Source organism: Stigmatopora argus, chromosome 5 (genome assembly GCF_051989625.1).
Source record: "Stigmatopora argus isolate UIUO_Sarg chromosome 5, RoL_Sarg_1.0, whole genome shotgun sequence".
NCBI lineage: Eukaryota > Metazoa > Chordata > Actinopteri > Syngnathiformes > Syngnathidae > Stigmatopora > Stigmatopora argus.
The window spans coordinates 1,661,908-1,668,239 of record NC_135391.1 but is presented as its reverse complement, the minus strand read 5'-3'; positions in this window follow the sequence as shown (position 1 = coordinate 1,668,239).

Genomic DNA, 6,332 nt, shown 5'->3' with positions numbered 1-6,332 from the left:
AATAGTCTTTTTTTAACCCCATTTTAACAAAGAAAGTCATCTTTAAAGCCATATACAAGGATTATTAGCAAAAACATGTTTTTTTAACATATAAGGTTGCAAAAAGATGACCTTTAATTTTTGGTTACCATTAAATAAAACACAATATAATACATTTGAGTCTTTTTATGATTGCGATTTTATTGCCTTTTATGCTCTTTTTGTTCTCCTAACTTTGTTTCACTACTATAAATATATAGTATAATACCGTATATGTTTTTATCGCATTTTTTGCTTGTTTGTACGAACGCTCATTGGCCCCTCCCAGTCAAAATGGCGGCCAAAAATACAAAAATAAAGTGGTCCGTCTCACATGACATCTTTATAACATACAATATAATACATTTTAGTCTCTTTATGATTGCGATTTTCTTGACTTTTATGCTCTTTTTGTTCTCCTAACTTTGTTTCACTGCTATAAATATAAAGTATAATACCATATATGTTTTTATTGCAATATTTGCTTGTATGTACGAATGCTCATTGGCCCCTCCCAGTCAAAATGGCGGCCAAAAATACAAAAATAAAGTGGTCCGTCCCACATGAAATCTTTATAACATCCAATATAATACATTTTGGTCTCTTTATGATTGCAATTTTCTTGACTTTCATGCTCTTTTTGTTCTCCTAACTTTGTTTCACTACTATAAATATATAGTATAATACCGTATATGTTTTTACGGCATTATTTGCTTGGTTGTACGAACGCTCATTGGCCCCTCCCAGTCAAAATGGTGGCCAAAACTAAAGTAAACCATCCCACATGACATCTTAGTTGGCATTAATGTGGCCTGCCAGTTGGACACCCCGGGTAATCTTATTGAAAAAACAAAAAAAAAAGTTTTGTTTTTTTTCTCGTGCGCCCCCAAATAGATTGCGCCCTGGGCGGTCGCCCAGATTGCCCATAGCAAAAAAAGCATCCCCGGCCCTCCGCATAACAGCTGTGGCCGACTGGCTGCCCGAAAGGAATCCATCGCAACCCAAACAAACACATCCGCTGCGTACTTGTGTGCGTGGCCTTTGTTGACTTGTTTTCCCGCGGTGATTGCAGGATGCGTGCGCGGGTTCGACGAGGTGGCGTGATAGATGCGGGTGCGGTGGATGTCACGGTAGTACGTGCCGGGAAGCCGCCGGCCCCTGGAGGTCCGGCCGTGCTTTTGGCGTGCCACGCGTGTCGCGCAACGACATCAAAACAAGCGGGCCCTGCCGGAGCCGTTCAAACGAGCTTTGTCATGAAAATGAGGCGAGTGGCGCCGAGGGCTGCGCTAAACGTGCAAAATGGACACAATGAGAAGCTGCCAGTTGGGGTTTTTCGCGCGTTGTCGATGAAAAGCACGTTTTGCTTTAAGTCTGACAAATGTGTATGAGTCAGAAGTCGAACAAAACTGGAAAAAGGGTCAATTTGAAGAAGGCTAATCACGAATTGGCCAAGAAAATGGCGGACTGGTGGGTTGAAGTCAAAGGTTAAATGCTTGGTTTTATTTTGAAGGTCTGATGTGGGTTGGTAGTTGTGTGAGGACCGTGGAACAAATTACATATAAAGTACTGCTCTACTTATGAAATTTTCTAGTTACGTAAAAAGTTATGGAACCCATTAAGTTTGTAAGTAGAGGTGTACTTTATATGTAAATTCTGTCATTCGGTCCACTGGCCTCACACAACTACCAACAAAACCCTTTAAAATGGGTCAAAGTGTCCAAATTTTGTAGGAAAGATTTGAGGAAACACACAAAAATGAGAGAAAATTATAAGGAAATGATTTATTAATGTCTTAAAATAAATAAAGCATATAAAAATGTGCCCTGCGCCGCTAAAATATCTCCCCTTGCGGCGGTTATAGATGTAATACCTGTGTTTGTCCGCCAGATGGCGTCGAGAGCCGGTTCTACCAGGGCCGAAAGCCGTCCACTTTGTAGTACATTTTAGACGTTTACATGTGCCCTAAGTGTGTGTGAAAATATCTGCCACGTTGGATTTGTAGTTTTTAATCGCTTAATAAGGGAAATTCAAAATAAAATAAAGGATAAGGATATGAATTTACTTTTTGGGGGATTTCGTAACTTGGATCTTTTTCGTATCTCGAGTCACTCAATTGCATATAAAAATTTGTAACCTGAAACCATCGTACCTGGATGCATTTGTAAGTAGAGGTATGACTGTAAAGTGCACCTCTACTTACGAAATTTTCAGGTTGCGAAAAAGGTCTTGGAACCAATTTATTTCGTAAGTAGAGGTACGACTGTATAATGAGATTGAAAGGTTCACGAGGAAGTGCACAAATCAAAAAATATGAATAAATAATCAATACATAAGTAGTAAATAAATAAGTAGTCAAGTACAAAATAAGACATTAGTCTTGATTAGCTCCTCCCAGGTGCAGAAATCGAGTTGGGTAATGAGTACTTGGCAATAAACTGTCCTTGAATGTATTTGTCTTGGCTGTTATGGTCCTATAGCACCTGCTAGAGCTGTCAATGGCATTGACATGCATGAGTATCGATGTTGTGGCAACTCTTCACTGTGATTGGTCGCCGATAGAGACTGGTTTGATGGTTAGCATTCAATATTAGCCTTTTGTGGCACTGTTTTAAGGCGTTTGGAGATCAATGGATTGACATTTCACATTTCTGAATGGAATATTATACATATTTTCCCCGAAAACGTATCGAGGAAGGCAAAGTATTGTCGTGTTTGACTTTTCTGTGCATTTCTCTCGCCGCCCTTACGAGACATCGCAGGAGAAAGTTTGAAGCGCAGTCGCAGCCAATCGGCCCACTTGCTCCAGACGAGTGAACGGCGGCGGCGGCGCATTGGCAGACGTGCGCTCTTCCCGCGCCGGGTTTTTGCGCGCTTTGTGGCGTGGCGGACGGACGGACGGACGGACGCCCCGAGGCCAGAGTGGCTTGGAGACGTTAAGTGTTGCCACGGCGCCTCAGTGCACCCCTCAGCCTTGAGCCGCTCTGGCAGCTGGACGGAGAAAAATGGGACGGACGCCGCCAACGGAGGCTCGTTTTTTTTTCGAAACAAACGCGCCAGTCAAAGAGGGGACAGTAGAAAAGTCCTTATAAAACCTAAAAGACGTCCTTATGTATATGAGGACACTTTGGATGACTCATTCTTTCAGTCATTTAGTCATTCAGTCGTCTGTTTTCAGATAATTTGTCTTTACAGTGGTACTGTCTATACGAGCACTGGGCGGAGCTTTGCATTTTTTTCAGTGTTTGTTTTCACGTTAGTCAGTGCGAATGGCGGAGCTTGTTGGCTAATACGAGAGGAGTATATACTACTTGTCGTTGGCAAGTGGTCGTGCGTTATGCTATTGTGAGGACATTTGTGTGCATCATTTTGGGAATATTTTGAAGGGAAGACAAAAGCAAACAACCCTTGATAGCTTGTATCTGAAAGTCAGGGTGGAGGCGGGGCAAATAGAGCCAGGAAAGGTGTCAAAAATTCAAACAAAATTTGAATTAAGGTTAAATTACATTTATTTTTGAGTCTCTGCATCGTAATCCAAGTTCATTTGATTTTTTTTTATGTTATGTTACAAGTGCGTTGCCGTGCAAAAAGTCTCTCTCTCTCTCTCGCTCTCTCCCCTCCGCGAAATCGATACTCAGGCGTTTGGTCGCCGGACGTTTGGTCACCCGGAAGGTTATTGATAATTACCATTTAAATCGTTGCTCAAATTCCCTAAAAACAAACTGTGAATGACTATTTAGTCATACTTAATGCACTAGTCATTATTAGGCTAAAGAAAAGCTCCAAATTTGCCGGATTTTTATTGTGTTTTGTTGGAGATCTTGTTAAGACCCTGACTGACGTCGCTTCTTAAAGGGACAGCGCATGTACATACAAACTCTTCTACACTCACACGTCGGCTCAGTGAAACTGCTCATGACCATTGTTGGCTTTTATTGATGCGTAGACCGTCTTGTTTTACCTTGTTTTGTCGCCGGACTTTTGGTCGCCGGACGTTTGGTCGCCGGTTGTTTGGGTCCAGGCGACCAAACGTCCGCGACCAAACGTCCGGCGACCAAAAGTCCGGCGACCAAACGTCCGGTCACAGCGAAATCAGTCTAATTTTAATAATATTAAACACATTTTGGTACTATTAAACCACTAGTTATTTGTTACTTTTTTAATAGATGGCGAACTAGAACAAATAAAAATGTTTTCCCAAGCCAATATCCCATTTTAGGTGTTTTTTTCAGAGGGTTGGAACCAATGGATTTGTTTTTAGTTCATTTCTATAGGAAACGTTCCTTTGATTTACGATTAAATCGACATACGAGCTCAGTCCCGGAACCAACTAAGCTCGTATCTCAAGGTACCACTGTATTTACATTCAATGCAAAATGTATTCCAAAAGCAAAGTGAGCGGATTTGGACACGTGTTGCGGAATAGATTGTCGCCTCCCCGCTTGGCGGCCCACCGTGTGCCCGTCTCCCGTCTCCCCCTCCTCCCCCCCTTTTCCTCCTACCTTCTTCTTCTGTGGTGATACGAACCTTCGCCAGCCTTCCTCACTTCTCAAGCGCCCCCCCTCCCCCCTCCCCCCTCCCCCCACCCGTGCTGTGTTTTTGGCAGTTCCCAGTGACCATCACGGACGTCATTGCCAATTTTAGTGAAAAGTGGCACATATGGCAGCTGAAGTGCCATATGTGCCCTACACAATATTTCTTGGCCGCGTTTCCCCTTCTGGATAAATCGTTGATTTAAACGGGGGAGGGAAGAAAAAAAAAGTGGCTCATTATTAATTGATCCTTTTTTGAATTCCCCCTTTTTTCCTCCCCTCGGAGGTATTTCTATTATTTCATTCAACGTTGGCTTTTGACGTGGTTTGTATTAACACGCGAGTCGTTGATCATTTGTTGTACATATTTGGCTCGATGAATACGCGGGTAGCGATGATGGCTGGCCTCAAAAGCGGGGGTTTGTCGTTTGTGTGTGTGTGTTTTCTGTGGGTTGTGGAATATATGGAGGGTACCGATGGGTTTTATTTGTAGGTGTGCGTTGAGTTGGATGTCTTGTATGGCTTGTTTTTAGGGAAATTAATGTTTTTTTTTTCAATTTAGGTGTGTATTTTATCTTAGTGCAGGATATACTGTATTTTCTCGCATATAAGCCGCCTCTGTGTATAAGCCGGACCCTTAAAATGGCCTTAAAATGGTTGAATTTGACAATTTCTCACATATAAGCCGCCTCCTGATTCACAATTTTCACCTCCATGTTCATGGTTTTAATAGGGAGTACTAATGTGTTACTTTGAAGGGAAAATCTGAAGAAAAATGATTGCACTTTTCTAAAATTCTGTATGAATCGATTGCTGGTGTTGCCTAGATGTAGACAAATTCCAAAAGGAAGTCATGTGAGCAGTACAACCAGGAAGTGTGTCCGTAGTTTGTTATGTTAGGTAATATGGCGGCACACAAGTGAGTTTTTTCACGTTTTATGCAAGATAGGGTTTATTTTTTTTCTTGAATTTCATTCCTAGATGTCAAAATAAATGTATTTTATCGTTTTATCTGCTTATCTTTGCTCTATTTTGAAATAAATGACCATATTGTCTTGCGTTATGGCGTTTTGTCTTTGTCACTTTGCAGTTTCAAGCAAGTCAAGTCTCATTTGTGCGCATATAAGCCGTACCCTCGATTCAGTCATCATCTTTTGGAGCGGCGAATACGGCGTATATGCGAGAAAACACGGCAATACATGCATGTCATAGTGTGTATGTATACATTTGTTGCTTTGTGTATGTATGGCACACTTGTCCATGCATTTTTTGACGTGTGTCAGATAACATGTTGCAGTGGAATTTTTGCATACATTTGTGTTGATGGCAATGTCGGATGTGTTTTTGTGTTTTATGTTTCTTATGTATGAACTGCATTTTTCAGTGTTGTGTGCTTTAATGGCAATCAACTATTTTTTGCAGCGTTTTGCTAAGAATGGGGGCTACGTATGAGAGGTAGTTTCATTTTTTTCAGTGTTAGATTTGTGTTAGGAGTCATGTAATGCATTTCTTTTTAATACATCTGTGCATTAATGTCGTGTGTATGTGCTGTCGTCTGTTAAACGTGTGTGTGTGTTTTAAGCAAGGGTGATTTTTTTTTCTGCCTGTTTGTGTAACGAGTGCATAACATAAATATGGTGTGTATTTTAGGGGTGTTCTGTCATTGCTCTATATTAGCATATTGCTAATATATAGCTAATGTATGCTAATATATATAATATACTGCACAGTGTGCGGTGGTATATGCACACATAAAGTATAAAGATATATATTTTGGGTGTATAT